We start from the raw sequence: 20,303 nt of genomic DNA on the forward strand, positions 1-20,303 counted from the left end.
ATCACTAGGAAAAGCTCTAGGTATATACATTTTTTGAATGTTCAGATTCAATGGTTTGCATACGATTTCAATGCAAAATACAAAATTAAAATAGGTACTTATGTAATTGCATATTATAAGTCAAAGAGTATGTATTTTAAAACTCAAAGTGCACTTTAAAAAATTATATAGGCACTTCAAGGAGATAAGCCTATTAGGCACCATTAGCGAGGGGAGCAAGACTATTTAATGCGCTCCCCAAAGACGTATACATTTTCGGTGACATGATATGTATTTTGTATTCGAAATTTTATTTTTCTGTATAAAACTGTACTTATGTATTGTGTATGTATTATATTCTCTTCTTCTCTCTTGTGAGGGTAATATTGGTTATAATGTAAATCTCATGTTGTGAACGTCTTGAATTTAATTTTGTTATGTCCACAATGTTTTGTTTTCTTAAATAAATAAAGAAATTATACAATATTATCTTGCACTTTTTTATGCGAGAGAACCAACCTGTTTAATTTATTTTAAATCAGATTAAAAGAAAATGCACCTATGCAACCTTACCGATATTTTTTTTAAACGGTACATGTTCAAACATGCGGTCAAAGACATAGCTTTATAATGAGTATCTTTAGAATTACCTTCGAATGTGTTAATCTTGCCCATTTTTTGAATAATAAATTGCCTAATTCTTGTCAAATTTGGGATCACAGAGATTATCAATATAATTTTTTATCGTAAATATTTCACTATAATAATGTCGATATAAATTATACTGATGGTTTTATAAATGCGTTTAAAAATTAATAAATGTAAAAAATCGTAACACCACTGCACAGTTATTTACTGAAATATGACTATATTCTAAAACATTAGAGCGAGAGGTTTAAAAGAATACTATGTTATGTAACAAAAATACTTTATGTAGTCATCAAATGTTTAAAATAAATACAAAGGATAATAAGGCTTCAAAATTATATAAATAGATTATCTACAACGTTTAAGGTATGTCCAGGATCACGCTTTGAAAATAGAAAAAAAGCTCCATTTTGACCCACGCTGAGCACGTCCGCCCTTAATATACTTTTATGTGGGTTATTATTATTGTGATTCAGAGTAGGTAAATTTCCCAGTTTACTTAGATCGTTGATAATGTACCGTCAGTGTTGTATTGTACCTAGGGCTAATAGGACCCTGACTCATATAATTTGTTTGAGAAGTAAAAGACAGCATATAATTATGGTAAAAATACTAACAATAACGTGAAGCATGTTAGATAAACTAACTGCATTGGATTATTGAAAAGACCCGCATAGTAATTATTTCCAGTTAAACTTTCAAACTAATTATATGAGTAGTAGCAGGTGTGCCCATATTTACGTTGTAATTTCTAACTAAGTACTTTACTACATAAGTGTAGGTATGCCTGCTTAATGAGTTTATGAAATCAGGTTTTTCGAAATCACAGTTAATGCAGCTCAGTAACTTATTGTATGTGATCGAACTAATATTACATGCACAACATCGTAACTGTGAAATGTTTGTCCAATCAATGAATAATATATGCCAATTAACAATAATTAACGTTAGATCGAAGAGCCTAGCTTGTTTACACAAGGGGGCACATCCAGTGTTGTCCCTAGGCAAAATGCCGTCCTCAATTTAATTAAAATGCCGTGCCCACAGATAAGATATCTCATTCCAATAAAATTTATACCTACGTATATGGATTCCTTCCATTGCCCTTTGGAATGTGCTGTTTAAGCATCGCATGACGTGCCCTACTCACAAGTGTCTATACCTATGAATCCCAGGATTGATAAACATAATCCCGAAACATTCGGGATTGATTTTTTTTTATCAATTTTTATGGAAAATAAAATATAACAGAAAAAAAAAATACTTTTAATAACAAATAACTACATTAGAAATAAACTGAGTTTGATTGAAGTTTGATTTATACCCATGTGTAAGTTACCGATTCATTTTATTTTTTCACATACTTAAATTAATAAAAATGAGAAAGATTGGAAAAAACAATGCTTCGCACTTTTAACAAAGTAATTCCACCATGATCTCATACGTTTTACGTCAGTTTCATATTTGGCTGACTAATTAGATTTATGAAGCGGAAAGGCCATAAGTACACCATGATTTGCTTTACTATTTTAAATTTCGCTAACCCATTCAATTGGTCTTTACTATCAGAAACAGCAATCTCATATTAAATTCAGATTATTATTTGTATTACAATATTATTTACTGAATTAAACTTATGTATTTCCAAGATTGAACGTATACAATATTAACAATAAATGTCTTAAATTATACTAGATTTATTTTTGACCGATTTTATCAATGTTATTTTTTGTAAATATAAAAAATTTATAATAACAATGGAAAAAATGCCAATCCCGGGACCAGTCCCGAGATCCCGGGATTGTCAAATTGTAATCCCGAAATCCCGGGATCAGAATTTTGGCTCGGGATTGGATTCCCTACTCACAAGGCGTCTATGTCACTGGTGGAGGTTGCAATTGAGATTTCTTAATGAGATAATGAGAAAAGTTTAATCTCGTTTCTCGAGATTATTTATTTTTGAAATTTCGAGATTCTTATAGCTCGAGAAATAATCAATGATAAATAAAGCTAGAGGCCAAAGCACTCGCCCGGAAAGTGAAAGACGTGAGTTCGAGTCCCACTAGGACCAAATTTTTATCTAGATTCTTTTCTATAATGTGATTTATTTTATGTATTGGGTTAGGTTAGGTACTTGGTTGACATTGTAAGAGTAACTTCAGTCGCTGACGTAACACATAAATTTCTGAAAAAATATTAATAATAATATACACGTCTCTACTTTCACTTAAATATAATATAAATGTATCTCTGGCATATTTAAATTTAACAACTAAGTGGTGGCGTTGGATTCACGTCATGTTTTTTTTAATACATACCTACAAGGTATATTATTATATACTTACATGCATAAAAATATAATAAGTATGTAGGTAACAGGTATTGATATTATGATTACATGTTTTATCGCCAATAAACGCATCAGCTGTTGTAAAAATGTAAAGGAAATACTAACTGTATATGTTTAGTATAAACTAGATAGTATACAGTGTTTCCCAACCGCCGGTCCGCAGAAATTTTGGACCGGTTAGCAAACGGTAAAGTTGTGCATAGTTATGCCAACAATTCAAAGCAACTCCTTTCAAAAAAAGTAATCCGTTTATGGAAGACATCAATCCATGTACAATTAATAATCGAGAGTAAGAAAATCTAATCGAGTTTTTCTAATCTTTTTTAGCCACTTTGGTATCCAGACAAAAAATGCAGCATTGTTAGTAACAAATACATTAAATTATCTTCCACATTTTCGACTACATAGGACATAGATACACGTGAGAAAACTTTTCTTGCCATGTCAGTAATAAAAACGAATGAGAGAAACCGAATAGATGTCAATGCAGTACTTCATTTCTCCGAAACAATATTGAAGCCATGGTTCAACTATTCTAGCATAAATGCAGCAGCAGTGTTATGTACTTATATAATATTATCTTATAATAGATTTAAAATCTAATAAACAAAATGCTATCTATCGGTATACTTAAATAATAGTTTTTCTGAGTTAGCGGTCCCCGAAATATTTCTCATATTTTTACCGGCCTGCAGGTATAAAACGATTAAGAAACAGTGGTATAGACCAGTGTTTTCCAAAGTGTGGTACGCGTACCCCCTGGGGTACGGGAAGAGTTTGGTGGGAGTACGCGCTGCACCGGGATTTGGCTGCGCCTGGTGCAACAAACATTAATACGACATCAATATAACATACATGCTAGAAGTTTTATCGCATGCGGAAGAAGAGCAATTGTTGGAATTAGCTTCAGACGGATTCTTGAAAAGGAGTGTACTTTAAGATCATTCTGGTTGCAAATGCAACATGTGTATCCAGTTTTAACAGAAAGTCCTGAAATACATCTCGCTTTTCCAACTTCATATCTATGTGAAGTTGCTTTTTCAGCATTTGTAGGCATTTCGTTCATTATCGTTTATTATTTATTTTGCTTATGTACTAACAAGGAAAAAATAAATATATTTTGATTGTTATTCTTTATCTTTATTATATATTTGTTAATTTTTCATAAATGCTGCAATCTCAAAATATTGGGGAATACGTCATAGTAATTTTTATTCATTTCGATATTTTTTGTTAATAAACCCAGTAACTTCCCATGGGTTATCCATCAGTAGCGTCAAGTTCCAAGGGGCTACAAATCAATGAAAGAATACGCGATCTCGATAGTGAGTTTTGTGGTAATCAGAATATGATATTTCGCGTAGGTACAGGCCATAAACAAATGGATGATTTATAGAATATTCTTTACGCTTTTCCGGAAAGTATACCTTCGAATAAGGATAAATAATATTTCTAAACAAAAAATTGTATTGTATGTACTAGATTTTGAGTCTGATAATGGCGATTTTTGCCTAGGGAAGCCACTCGACAAATATATTGCCTTTTAAAAATATTTTTTTTCCGACCATGTCCGATCCTAATAGAATATGAGCCTCCACAGAGTAGAGGTTTGTATTAACAGATTTTGTTTTTACGAGAAATGGATGTCAGCCACTTGCTCAAACTATTAGGTCCATACCCTGACTCACACACCCACACTCACAAACGGTGGCCGCGCGGCTTAAGCGTTGGACTAAATTTCTTTAGATGAAAAAAATATGCTGGATAAACAAAATATAGTCGAAATATCTAATCGTTGTTATGTTCTTGGTATATTGAGACACAAAAACAACACATCGTGATATCAGTCACTGTAATCCACTGACACTTTTAGTAGGCTGTGTAAAGTGTTGGTTCGCTTTTTATGTTTAGAAATTTAAGGTTTATGGCGATATAAATTTACCATACTATATCTTTTTGATAGCAATAAGGCCTAGAAATAGTATTTATTTAAAATTTAAAGAAAACGCCTTCAATAGAATAGGAATTCTTTAATAATTATGTAGTGGATAATGAACCATAATATTTTCTAAAATACTTTTATATTGAAGATGTTTGTTATAAGTACATATATTTAAAAATAATCGGTAGGTATACTTATCTTATAAACCGTAAAATATAAAAAAAAATGTGCCTGTTTTATATTTACTTTCGTTTATTCAGCAAATCGCAATATAATAAGTACCTACCTACTTATGTACCGGCCGAGGAGTTTAAGGTCGCGACCATAGATTATGAACACACGGGTAATCCAGTTAAATACTAGGTACCTATTTCCTAGGTACTTCAATATGCACATTGAACGGAGATCAATGGACTGTAACGATGCTTTTGCTGTTACCAGTGGACTATTCACTATACCATAATATTATGAACCGTCCATTTAACGTCATTTGTTTTTTATTGTCAATATACAGGTGTAAATAAGGGTTTTCTTACTTCTCATTTTAAAAAATCCGCTGTCACATAATTTAAAATGTGACATTATTGGAATTAAATCAGTGATTGAAAGAACTTAACTGTAGTACGTATTTTGTATTCTGGGACAGTTGTATGCCGAACGTTGTCATTAAAACGGTACATATTATGAGACCAACCATAAATCACTAAATGAGAAAATCAAGGGCGAACAAAAAGAATTTATTGATCTAATAAAATTTATCGGCAGTCATTAAAATATAACAGATACTTGTTATTTTAACTCAAACATAATCGCTAAAAATGGAAAACCGTTCAGTGATGCGGAATATAATATAAAAGAAGCGTACCTGGTTAAAATGCTGAAAATTTTGGAAACAAGGAAAAAATTATTCAAAGAACAAAAGATATAAATTCGTTTTGAAATACGGTGGTAGATAGAATCTCAAGAACTCAATTGTAATTTTGAACCTTTTTCAATATGATTCTTACAAACTTTTATTCATATTCTTCCCGTGAAAAACTGCTTGGCACGTTAGACAGTGGACAAATTGGGAAATTTTGGTACGCCACGTAAAAAGGTTCTCCGACCCTGTCTTAGGCCCACATACGACCCCCTGTAATACCCACCTCAACCCCCTGCGGCTTCTAGTGTACGAGTACCCAATCTATATTATGACATTGATAATTTATTATTATGTATATCCTAGGCATTGATATACTACTAGATGAGGAGTTCCCATACAAGTGTCATTTTAGAAATGTACCACAAAAGAAGATATTACGAATATCATCTTATAATATTTCCTTGTAGGTATAATGCGTTAAGACCGTTAACATGGATTCCTGAATTTCACCCGTATTGCCCTGGCTGTAAAACTAAATTTGCGTTCGTGGAATAGTGACCCTAAGGGTGTCTGCAACCCAAAGCTTGCAAGCTACCAAAAATTCATGTCTGAGCGGACAGAGCAAGACGTCATGCGCTGACTATTAGTTAGAGTAAGATGCAAGCTAGATCGGGTTTACTCATAATTATTGCCAGGTCGTTTTCGAGACAAATATTAAGTGAGCTTATATCGAGTTAAGTCCGCTGATATTAAAACAGTAATTTTTAACACTGGCCGAGTCGCTGAAAATCGGGCGTCATTTTAAGAAGCATATGATTCATCCAGTAGTATATCAATGATCCTAGAGCAGATTCAATGGAACTGATTTTTCTCTTAGATTCCTATGGTGGTATAGAAGAAACAATGAAATTGAATTAGGCCTACATACAATATAGCAATGTTTCGCATAAAAACTCTGAGTCTATTTCATAAGTGTCTCAATCAAAATATTCCTAATTTTAACAAGATTTTTTTGTATTCTTATAATATTAAGTCACATGTCATAATTAAATTAAATTAACACTATTATAAATACTATTTGATGGGAATAGTTGCTCAAAATGTAGGTAAGTACCTATATAAAGTTAAAAATGCTTCATTAAACTTTTAGACACTTCTAGACAGATTTTATTTATTTATTTAAGAATACAAAACATTGTGGACATAACAAATCTAAATTCAAGACGTACACAACATGAGATTTACAGTATAAAAAATATTATAATATAGAATATAATAATAATAATAACAGAAAAACAAATTAAATCAAAACATACTTAAATACAATTAAATCAGAAAAATAAAATTTAAAAAACAAAAAACATTTATATTCTACAAAAAAAAAAAATTCTTGTGGATTTTTTTAAAATAAATATGTTTTTAAACGTCTAGTGAGAAAGGAATCCGGGAAACTAAACATAATTCCGTAGAACTGTACAAGGATAATAATATTATACTATTTTTGTACATTATACAATAGTTAGTTATATACTAGCTTGCGCTATCGATAAAGATCAATAATGTTCCATTTCAACATTACATATTTTTTGTAAATCGTACGAAAATAATCATGAATTCTGTTTATGAAAGCGTTTTTTTTAAATCCATTTTTATTCACACAAAAACTGAATAAATAGAAAAAAACTAGAAGGAATACTCGGTAATATTTCTTATCTTGAATTGATTCTTTGTTGTGGTTTTTATGTTATATTTATGCAAACTGAGTCAATGGATATACCTAGATATTTATTGTTATATTATTACTTGATTGTTACTGTGCATAATTAATTACTTAAAACCATCGTAGGTGATAAAACCGGTGACTGTTGCGAATTAGAGAAAAGAATCCTCACACAATGTGACAACACAATAAATGTTCTGCAATACTTTATTGATTATTCATATTTTCAACGATCTTCTCGATTATAAATTGCATTTTAATGATATGAATCATTCCTAATTTATATGTCGTGCCTATTTCTTCTTTTACTGCGGATTAATGACATGTAGATATGATCAAACACTTGGATCTACATTTATTTTGTAAGCAACATACATTACCTATTATTTGTTTTATAAGTCCCAACCTGATTTAGGCAATTTAGAAAAACCCGTATGAAAATATTTCCTTTTACCTCTTTTATTAATATTTCAAACTAAGCAGAGCTCGAAATGGAAAAGTTTACGAACCGGAGCGGTCTACAGTTTTCTGAAGATATTTACATAGTTATCAAATTGTATGTGTTTTTTATAAAAATAAGTATATTAGATTTTCTATTATATGGCCTATCTAGCTCATTCGGTCAAATTATTTTTTCCACGACACGGAGCGATAATTTTACCGATTTCACGAACAGGAACGGCGCTCCGGTGCGCTCCGGTCCATTTCGAGCCCTGTGGTCAATATCATATACATAATATAAATGTATTGTGACTTGTGACTTCATCTAGAATCGAACCTAAATGAGAAGCGAGTGAGTTACGCATTAGACTAGGTCAGTGGTCGGCAAACTCATTAGTCAACAGAGCCAAATATCAACAGTACAACGATTGCGATTTCTTTCGAGAGCCAAATTTATTAAACTTAAACTATATAGGTAGGTACACTCCTTATCAACTTAATAAACTTTAATTAAAGTTTTAAGTCTAAATTAAATTAAATGTACACTGAATAAAACTTGATATCATACTTAATAATGGTTTTATTTATTGATAAAAATTAAATTGTTAGTAAGGTATCCATAAAATTAAATCATGACAATGACTGACAAACACTTAATGTGAACAATGGCTTTGCATATCCTTGAAAAGTTTGGATAGGTCAGGTTTGTTTGCTGTTGTTTTTAATTTTAGACACGATTCCAGGTTCTCATCAATAAGACGAATTCTCAATTTACTCTTGATAAGGTTCATGCTCGAAAAAGATTGGTCGCATGAATATGTAGAACCGGAAAGGGAAGACCAGCAAACGCTAGTTTTTTCAACTGATCATATGAGTCAGGAATACTATTCCAAGTGTTAAAAATCAACAATATGTCTTCCTTCTCCAGGTCTTTCAAAGCAGACTACTTATACTGTGAACCATGTCCACATTTGTTTTTCTCCAATATGTCCATATCAGCACAGAGATGTTCAAATTTAGATCTCCATAATTCTTTGATTTTTAAAACCAGCAATTGAATTTCAAAGTTGCCAATGTCAACATGAAATGGAGAAAAAATTAATTCTCTTACCGTAGCATTAAAAGTTTTTTTTTAACAAAGTCTAACGTCACTTTGCTGTTTCTGAATTCCTGAAACCTATTGAGAAAAGCTTCCCTCATATTTAAAATTGTTGTTTTGAAATAGCAAATGTCAATATCAGAATTATTTTCTTGGCGATGTTTCAGCAGGTTTAGAACGTGAATCGGAGACTCTCTTTCGAAATCTTGAGGAAATAGGGATAATTTGTTTTCGAATGAAATGATTTCTTCTAACATCGAAAAAAATGTGTTTCCTTCCCCCTGCAGTTTACGATTAAGCTAATTTAGATGAGACGTAACGTCTACCATTAAATAAAATTTCTGGATCAACTGGTCGTCCGTTATTTCAGGATAGTTAACACCCTTGTCAAGGAGAAATGATTTAATTTCTGTTATTGATAACCAGCGCACCTTGTTATGCAGCAGAAGATCTACGTACTCACTCTCCATTTCAACTAAAAATATTTAAATTGGCGATTATTAAAAGCTTTAAAATAGAGTTGATAATCTTAATCACCAATTCCATAACAAAGAGCTTCTTGACGAATGGTGCAGTGGTGAGCAAGTATCTTATGTTTATTTTTTTCTTTCAAAAATAGCAACAAACCCTTTTCTTACGCCGGTCATACAATTGGCCTTTTTAAAATAGGTTGTGCACCGCTGATATAAAGGAAATAGATGATTCAATGAAAATATATTAGGTACCTACCTATCTATATCATTCATGCATTAGAACAATGATACTCAACCTTTTTTTTATTCGGGCCAAATACATATATTTGTAAAGTAACGCGGGCCGCATCACTACTGGTGTGACGAAAAAAATCATGAAACCCCCCCTTTTTACAAAATTTTTTTGAGATTTAAAAAATTATGCGTGTTTTTTTTTAATTAATCGTGTGCAATAGCAACACTCTTATACCAGATCTGATGTGGACCATAATGACAATCCTCTTCGGGTGTCACTATCTGTGCGTCAAAGTCGAAACGAATCTCAAGATATACGAAATTCCTGATAATAAATGTTTTCGGGCCGCACATAAAAGCTTAAAGGGCCGCATGCGGCCCGCGGGCTGTAGGTTGAGTATCGCTGCATCAGAACTAGCTAAAATAAACCAATAAATTCCAAAGATTAAACGCGGTGTCCTTGCATATCCAGTACTGTTTCGTTTATAACTAAAGAGTTTAACTCATTTTTATCAGTTATTATTTTTCGGCTTAAGAACTTCCGTGGTTGGTACAAGTGCAGCTCCACCGAACTTTTCCAGGGAGCATACGTTACAGTGCATATCGTCCTTATTATGACCGACCATCGAGAGGGGATGCCACGAGAAGAAGAATAGTTACTACATATTAACAAATTCATATTACCTAATAAAAATGGCTAACTTACATTGTATTGGAAGCCTAAAAACAATTAGGTAGGAACCTGCGCCGATTGATTTTATAATTTTAAATAAGAGTGCACGTATACGACCTAAGAGGGACTGATTATAACTATACAGCAAAGTCAACATTTGTCAACTCACCATAACAGTTAACTTATTTTTATTTAAAATTATAAAACCAATCGTCCCAGGTCCTACCTAATTGTTTTTACGCTTCATTCAATTCATAAGAATGAAAATAATATTATATAAATTTGTTCTCATGCATGGATGCACTTGTAACAATATTGGTATTGAAAACCGACTAGGGCGGTTATAATTTAAGCAAATTGAATTGATTTTTTAATTGTACACATAAACATTGTTTACTAATTCAGAGTTATTCAAAAATGTGTCACACGGTGCCACGATAATTCTCGGAGGCGCCGCAGTATATTACACTCATTCAGAGCCCAATCGCCGCTTAACTTTAGAAGAGAGCCGGAGTTTTATCGGAAATGGAATAATGTAAGTATTATATTATTTTTAATATAGGTATTCACATAATTTAAGAAAGAATGTGTAAAAATGCAATTTTCCTTCATAATCGATTAGGTAGAATTATTCATCCTACCCACGCTCTTTGATTTTAATCAAACACAGTAACATAGATTCTTTTCTTTCGATCATGTCCGATCCTAATATGATCATATGGGCCTCCACAGAATGGAGGTTTTGTATTAACAGGTTTTGTTTTTACGAGAAATGGATGTCAGCCACTTGCTCAACCTATTAGGTCCATACTCTGACTCATACACAAATTGACAAAGAATATGTGTACTTGCCAGACCCAGGATTCGAACCTGGGACCCACGACGCCATAGTCCGACAAACAATAATAAGCGCCCAAATAACATGAATTGGTCAGACGCGGAATTTGATTGCATATATTGGGATAACATAAATCTCATTGTTATTTATATTTTTTTATAAAGTATGAATATGAACAAAACAGTTTATTCATTACAGTCTGCTTCTCTGCTGAATGTGACTTTTGTGATGGCTATTTCTCATAATCTACTTGAATCGATTTTAAAACCTGACGTGAAAATTCTAATTATAGCATGTAGATATTCATAAATTTCATTCTAAAATTCATGTAAGAAAATTTATGTGCTTCTTATATACGACCACCATCTTCAAAAAGTTTAATCCCTTTTTTTAAAAGCATCGAAAATTAATAATAAATAACATATTTCGATATTTCAAAAATCATCACTGCTTTTTTATGAAAATTCATTTTGCAGTTTTTACATAATATAATAAATACCTTACAATAGCGAAAATAATGAGCTTTTGATGAAAGTGAGCTGCAACATATAAAATATAGACTTTCTCCAATCATTTTATTAATTATTTACAATTAATTATTGAAATAGTTCAGCATACGGACTGCATGGTATTTTACTATGGCCAACGATTGCTCACCGCTGGTCTAAAGTGAAAATATTTTTGTTCCATATTTCTATTTGTTCTGTATTTATTATATTGTAAAATGTGGCTGAATGTTGAAACATTTAACTTTCTAGTGTCCAGCAAAACGGTTTTTTACTAGAAACGAATGAATTCACATTGGCTTCAGACTTTCCAAGAGTTTTTGTTGTATTTTATGGTAGGTTCCTAATTGCGTACTACTACGTAGTTCCCTACTTATATCTATCTATACAGACGTGTAAACTAGGGGAAGGGGTGTTAGGGTCCGAACCCCCCCTCCAGAAACAGAAAAACTATGAACTAATTATTAGGATTTTTTAATGCTTTGATTGATTTTTACACTCAGATTGTGAAAAATATGCAAACTTATTATATAAGATTTTGGTAGGTACCTTCTTCTTGACAAAGCGATCCCCTCGCATGCTTCAAGGAAGGCCACCACTGAGAGAATCTTTCAAACCTTTTTCTGTAATGATCAACACTTTCACTATAGATATAATTTAAAATTATATACGAGTACCTACTTGTTGTTTTTCTGGAAACCGGTTTGAAATGTAATGTAATCGAACTATTTAGGCAAAATTGGCTGATCAATAACCAACTACTTAATTGTAGGCACACCACTACGGCAAAACCACTTCAGTGTTGTATGCTGAAATCAGTTGGGCATGCAAGCTTAGATTTTGTTTCTTAAGACCACGAAACTGATAATGTACAGTACAAATAACGCCGAAGGCAACATATTTACTTTAATATAAAATACCCAGGTAGACAGAGGAAGGACAGATTCTTCTGGCATTGCGGTCACGTCGAAATCACTTTGGAACGGTGTAAGTAACGATACCAACACCTAAATGAGTCGCATGTAATGCCACACGAATCTGACACCATTATATTACTTAGACATGGTAACCGGAAAAAACAGAACAGCCAGTGGAAAAATAAAACATTCATCTTTGTCGTATCTATTTATTAATTAAATACTTATAAAGCTTATTATATAAGTTTATAAAATAAATATATTATATAAATATTTAATATATAATCTCTGCATGTTGGCCATTCGGCGTAACAACCTCAATTTATCTGCTTGATTTTGATAATTGAATAAAAGTATTAAAGTCATTATTTCGTTGTACCTATTCACCCAAGCATTTTGAACATAATATTAGATTGATTAAGACTAGATATACCTAGCTTGCCGGCAACACCGAGTTGAGGGTTTTCAACGATTAGAAATGCAGAAATTATATAATCTGATCTATACAACATTTATAGAGATACGAAAATTTCTATATTAAATGTTATATTTTTCCTGAAATGTCATAGTTCTGTTTATTGCTGTTCTGTTCAGTCACCGTTCTGTTTCTTCGTGTTCTGTTTATTCATGGAACACAGAATCTTTTAGAGAAACCCAGGGAAAGAGAAATTAACGGTCACCCGATATTTTTGAACCCATCCTTCTTCAAAACTATGAGGAAGAAAATGTAAGAAGATGGTTTTGTCAATAGTATTTTAGATATAAATAAAGTTTTTCACGATTTCACACTAACTTGTAAGCAATTGTAATAATAATGTATTTCGGAATAATCGAAAGTACCTACGTGCAATCTCGCAAGTCTATTATTTCATCACTCTCTACTCAATATTGTCTGTATAAAATTTTTAATCACCTCAGTACGTATCTGCATTAAACGATTCTTCTGTTTCTTATACACTAACAGATATGGATAAAAATCAGATTGTAATAATTAATTATTTTGCGTTGTAAAACAATTTGTTGCATTGTGAACATGTTTTTCATTTTTTTTTTAAATAGAGCCCCCTAAAATCATGAGACCTAGAGCTAACCTCTTTGCTTCCTCTCTCTGATACAGTCTGCATATGTGAAATATTATTATATTATGGTATATTGCAGTGGTTTTCAAACTTTTTCACAGTGACCGTCGTGTATAAAGATTCTTCTACGGCGCAGTTGTGAGGTGCCATTTAAAAATTATCCCTTCAGAATCAGAGTCAGATTATTCATTGTGTTAATGAAAGTAAAGTACGGATAAAAAATAAACATCTTAAAGGCACAGATAAATGACAAATATTCTCCGTAATGATACTAGAAGAGTAATTTACTTTTGTTAGTCAAGTGCTTGAAGAAAGCAGCCACGGACACATACAAATCTATCAGTGTGATCACTGATCGTGCATCAGAACATCGAATAATTACAATTGTCTGGAAGTAACATTTTTTTCATACAACCTTTTGCTGTTTTGCTCTGGACGCTACCTGTAGCGCACAGTTTGAAAACCACTGGTGTACTGCATACATAATATTATAGACTATGTAAGCTTATAAATTAGCGGGTACCTATGTCAGTATTATGTAAAACATAATATAATATTATTTTAGAATTAATACAGTTATTAAGTAACGTTCTTTATTGATATGACATGATTTCTATTTCGATATTATCAATATTTTTTTAGTTACGTTATTCCAACATAATATCAACGACTACTTTCTAATGAAACATTATACTTGTTTACAGTTTTTATGTAAGTAATCTGTTACTTATATTGGCACTTTTAAACTACTAATCGTAACTGTTAAGCACAGAAAAAATATTGTAATGAATGAATTTGATGTAAAATTATTTAAATAATCAGTAATCACCTACAGTTTTTTCGAGATAAATAAATTCATTCTTATGTTTTTGTCGCTGTATTTTTTTGTTATCACAAAAAAATGTAAGGAAATGGGAACGAATCGAATCAGCAGAAATTATATTTTTCTTCGATACTGTCCTAAGAAATATAGTTTGATAAGAGTAATAAATTGCTTACGGAAGATTTTTTAGTACAAATGGTTTAATTATTAGACAACATACTCTTTGTATAAAAAATATCAAATAATCTTAAAATATTGCACACAATATATAGTACCTTCTAACCAAGAATTCAATTATATTAGATAGTGAATTTATTTTTAATTGTTTGTTAGTGTATAGATATTGTATCGTAATGTTTTTATTATAATATTTTTTTAATCATGTTATAAATAGTTTTTACCAACTCACGAATGATTGTTATAGAGCAAAAATAAATAAATATTATATAATATATTTAAGCCAGTTTCGATAATAGAAAGCTTCTGGTGCTTACCTTATTTTTCAAATCTTTTGGTTCTATTATTTATTTTGGCGGGTGTTTTTATCACAGATTTACACTACAGAGCTGCACTACATCACCGCGTGGACAACAATCCACAACTAAATTGTTTGCACCGTCAAACCAACAGTTAAATACATTATTAATAATGCACGGCAAAATACTTACTAGCTGCTAACCACTCACCGATAGTCAACAATTAAAAAAAACGTTCGTCGATCAATCAGATTATGTATTGTTTTTCGTAAAAGAAACTATAACAATTGAAAAAACTCTACCTTTATTGATAGGTGAAAAAACAACTCATTAAGTTATGTCCAATAATATTGTATAATACTTTATTTGACATTACACATGACATTACGAAAAAACATTTTTTACTGGCAGAAATTAATACTTATCAGTCAACTGTGGTTTTTGTAGTTCCTAATCAGTAGCGTTGGTTGAAAATAGGTATAATTAATTATTACGAGACTAAAACTATCTGCAAAAGAGAAAGAGAAATATGTATTATTTTGTTTTAAGCTTAAGTAATGTGACAAATTTAACATTATGTATAAATCAAAGGACAAGCCGAATCAAAGCCACTAGTAAATTCACAGAGTAAAGTAAAGAGTAAAGCCACTAGTAATTTCACAGAGTACCTAAGTAACAAAAGTTCACATTACTAATTATCGGTTTAGGATAACCACAATATTATGATATGCAAGTCATCGATTGTAATTATTATTCTATAAAAATAATACTACCTCAGTCATAGTCCACCTCATTCGAACCGCAATAAAAAAAAATGGTCCAATATGATTTTGGCCCGTAATGCTCGATGCAAACTCTGTCGACTGACTAATACTGAGTGTGACAGAGAGAGCGGAATGCACTGTTCTTGTTCTTACCATAGCAAGACCATCAGTTTCAATTTCCGTTTCACTTCGATTTCCATTTGATTTCATTGATCGAACTTACACCCGTGGTTACTAATATCTTTACAAAACACATAACAAGAACAATACATCGAATTACAAAATATAATTACATACTTAATTAATGTATTAATATATATAATATTCGTATTTTTCCGCTAGGTGCCTCTGATAGGTGAATAAGGTTGGTATTATAAAATGTAGTTGCAAACTAAAATAAACACGTCGGTAGGTAAAGGAGGGAAGTTACTTTAGTATACCTAACTGAAACCTTTTATTTCCCTTAGGTCCCTTCAGGCAAACCTGTATACGTTATCCAATCTAGATAATGGCGTACCATCTGGATAATCCACACTCATTGACTTGAGTAGGGCCATAGACATGGGCGCCGGCAGCGTGGTGCAAGTGCACTACCTTTGGTTCAAAAAAATTGTATATAATATAACAGGTAAAAGGTACCGACTGTGATGAACGAAATATTCTTGGTTGTTATACTTTAGGTATGAATTACTAGTCACTTAAGCGGTACCGTTATAGTACGGTTTAAGTAAGTGAATGTCGAAGAGATAGGGGACTAGGGGTGTCTGCAAATTATAAACTGCGACGTCTACGCGAAATATCCAACATTTGGTGTAATAAGAATATGAGTTTTCTTACATGCACCACCTTACACAAAATCCTGGCGGCGCCCATGGCCATAGATGTTTCGCAATGTTCTCTTAGAAACCGTGCTGGTGAACGCCTGACAATTAGTATCACCAAAGCACATAATAACGGGAGTAATAGTCCTTAAAAAGAGGGTTGGGGGAGACCTTACTGAAGAATAGATTACACAAATGAAATAAGATAAATAAATACAGCAACCGGATTATCTACAATATGGGTCGGAGAACTGGAGTAAATTACACAGAGAATTGCACACAAATATATTATTAAACTCCGAATGCCAATCTCAGTCACTCGTACCGAATTGAATCGTGAGTCCCTTCCACTGTGAAAATGTCGATGTAGCAGAAGAGCCTGAAGGATTGATAGAGGCACTTGAATGCCAACTGCTGCAAAGGCTTTCAAAACTGCATACTTACAAAGAAGCGATGACATTTCTGCTGCCGTTTACAACAACGTATATTTGCGAATAAGGGTTTTCCACACTAATGAGCTTGAAAACAAGGTACGGGAATCGATTGCAACCCGAAGAGAGTATTCAAATTGTTCGGAAAATTTCAAAAATGAAATGATACAATTCCTCCAAAACATGACGTGAAAATATTTTCATGAAATTCAGATTTTGAGTTTTTTTTTTAAATATATTATTTAGTTTTATTTTTAAATTGTCTTTATCGCTTTTATATTATAATACATACTTTTCTCCATAAAAATAAACTCAATAAACCAAATTGAATAAACGTTCTGTAAGTTTTCCGAACTCTATAGAATTAAAAAAACATCGTAAATAAAAATAACTCGGTGGGGTTATATCATTACAAACAAAATAATATATAATATTCTAATTGATTTAAGTATTATGTATACTTATATAAATAAATATATTATATAAAAGTCATTTTTCGCAACCGTCTACTTGGACCAATGCCTACTTCTCATTATTCCTCTTAATGGAGGAGGAAAAAAATATAGAGATACAAATTTGTGTGATTTGGCATCTTGTGTTTTTATTTCTTAAGATTTTTGGAAAATAACAAACATTTTAGATTTATTTGCAGTGGTTATCTATTTTAAAGAACCAAACTAAACACAACCTATTCAACACATTTAAATATAACTACTTTGAAGGCATAAGTAACTTTGGGAGTAAAAAAAATAGCTGTTATTCTTTTTTGATATCACACGTTTGCACGCCACTGACTATGACGGACAAATTATTAAAATATTGCTTCAGATTTTTGTTGTTTAGTTCAATTTGAGATAGTATATTGGCCGATAGTGATTGTAGGCATGTGTTTTGTATATTATATTTAAATACGAGATAACATGTGTTTGTACGATATAATTATGTAGTCATTAACTTTTAAAAAAATGTCCAAAGTAACGTGTTTTCCCCGGATTTTACCATCAGTTATAAAAATACAGTATGATTTTCCAATGATGATTCCTGTATGAGAAAAGATTTTCGTTTTTACATAATTATATTATAATTTTATAAAACCTCATGACTGATGATTATGAGATGGATGATTTTGACTGTTGAATAGCCTTCTCAGAGGGCTAACTCCTCTCCTATTGGCATTGAATTCTACGACATGTAAGGTATGTGTCGGCTGAACTCATGAATAAAATTATTGGTCCGGGCCCTGGGGCATCAAATGTTTGCTTTAATATTCTGACGCGCGACATTTCGAAAAGACAGTACAGTGTGGACGATACAAACGGACTCTAATGATACTAATTATTTTGCACGTAAGGCCATTCGTATTCGATAACAATTTGTGGATGCAAGAGGTCGCAATAACCCGTAGGTGAGCGCTCGTAGTTATAACTGCAGGTCATGAATTCATCCAGGAAACTCAGAAATATTTTTCTTTTCTGTGAATTCATCGCTAGACTGAAAAGTAAAGTGTCTAGGACAGGGGTGGCGAACTTATGGCACCGGGCCACTGGTTGCATGCGAGATGATTTTGCATGGCACGCAAATGTTTCATTTTGAAGAGAAAAGAAATATCACTCTTTTATATAAGTATATTTAAAAAATGATTCTTTTATAAAAAAAGTTTTACAAATAAATATATAGATACTTATGTAGGTACTTACGTATGAATAGTATTAAAAAATAATGACGACCTAGCCATGCGTATTTTCTTCGGTTTTTCATATTATGTTTAGGTACCAATCGATGCGCAAACGGAAACGACGAAATTCATGCATAAATAATGACTAATCGCATTCTATAAAAAAATGCAGGCAAAATAATCATTTTAAAGAATAATCATTACGTTTAATGTATATATATGACTGCATAGGTAGGTCCTTAGGATCGGGGAAATAAACATAAAAATATACAGTCAACAAACCTTATGAAATTAATCATCGGCAGTCATTCAAATATGATAACTGCTTGTTATTTTACCTCAAACATAATCTCTAAAAATGGAAAACCGCTCAGTGATGGAGAATATAATATGAAAGAAGAGTAGTTTAAATGCTTCCACGATCTCTTTGAGTAATTTAAAAACAAGGAAAAATATTCAAAGAATAAAAGATATGCCTTCGGCTAGAAATACTGTGAAAGGTAGAATATCAATACATAACTCAATTGTAATTTTTAAACCTTTTTAATAGAATTCTTTTTTTAGAAAAAAAATCGCCATAAAAAACTGCATGGCACGTCGGACAGTTGAAAAAAATTATTTGGGAAATTTTGGCACGCGTACATAAAAAGGTTCGCCATCCCTGGTTTAGGATGTACTAAACATCGGAAAAACTGCAAGAGATCTCAGTTGAAGATACGAGAAGCTATACGTAGTAGGCAGCGTAAACGCGGAAGTCAGTGGTACTCGTACCTGTTAGAAGCCCACTTTCGCCGCAAAATAAAAAAGATTATGAATATTTTGCTGCTGATATTCGTTAAGTTAAGGGTTTGGTGTGGGAGACGTTGAAACATTGTCACCAAAAGCTACATCGAGATTTGCGAAATTTGCCGTTTCCTGGCTTTCTGATAAATAGGGTTTGGCAATATGCGTCCCGGAGACGTAGTAATGCAACCCCAGTCCCCAGTAACGTCCTGTGGGGGTAGGCAGATTGATCGTCGCTTGGGGGCGGCAGTTACTCGAAGGGCGGCAAATCGAGGAGAACCATTTGGAATATATAGACATTTAACTCATTTAGTGCTGACAACGCGACTGGTGCGTTTGCATTAATTGGCCATTGGAAATAATTAACATGATATTTAAATGTGGTAATTAATTAGTAATTATCTGGTCAGCAGTAGACGTGTTAACTTAGTAATAACGAAAATATCTTTTCATTAACAAATTCAGCTCACTGGTTTTTTCGGGTTCGCGATATCTAGTTTACTGCCGTTGCCCTTCGACGTACTTGATAACCAGAAACGATACGGGCAGATTTCCGAATAATTAGTCTGATATTTTGTTAGTAATGGATCCATACAGCACATTTCTTAGATACTGCACTCATGAAAGGATGATAAAAATACTGCATAAAAAATGGGGCGGCATTTTGGCGCTGCCTAGGGGCGGCATTTTATCTAGGGACGTTACTGCCAGTCCCAACCCTCCAATTTTATCCTTTATTTTGAAAATCATACTATTTAAAAAAAAAAGC

The 20,303-nt window shown here is 32.3% G+C and overlaps 1 protein-coding gene across 1 annotated transcript in view; it reads right to left on the bottom strand.

Moving 5' to 3' along the window:
* LOC147067255 (aminopeptidase N-like) overlaps positions 1 to 15,445 on the bottom strand; it is a 49,116-nt gene extending 33,671 nt beyond the window's left edge. Inside the window, exon 1 of the mRNA XM_085953806.1 lies at positions 15,079 to 15,445. The gene's annotated coding sequence lies outside the window, so the exon portion shown is untranslated. The remainder of the gene's footprint in view (positions 1 to 15,078) is intronic.
* Positions 15,446 to 20,303: the final 4,858 nt, after the last annotated feature.

Source organism: Rhyacophila brunnea, unplaced genomic scaffold (assembly GCF_057557595.1).
Source record: "Rhyacophila brunnea isolate RB1 unplaced genomic scaffold, BYU_Rbru_1.0 scaffold_4, whole genome shotgun sequence".
In the NCBI taxonomy this organism is placed as follows: Eukaryota; Metazoa; Arthropoda; class Insecta; order Trichoptera; family Rhyacophilidae; genus Rhyacophila; species Rhyacophila brunnea.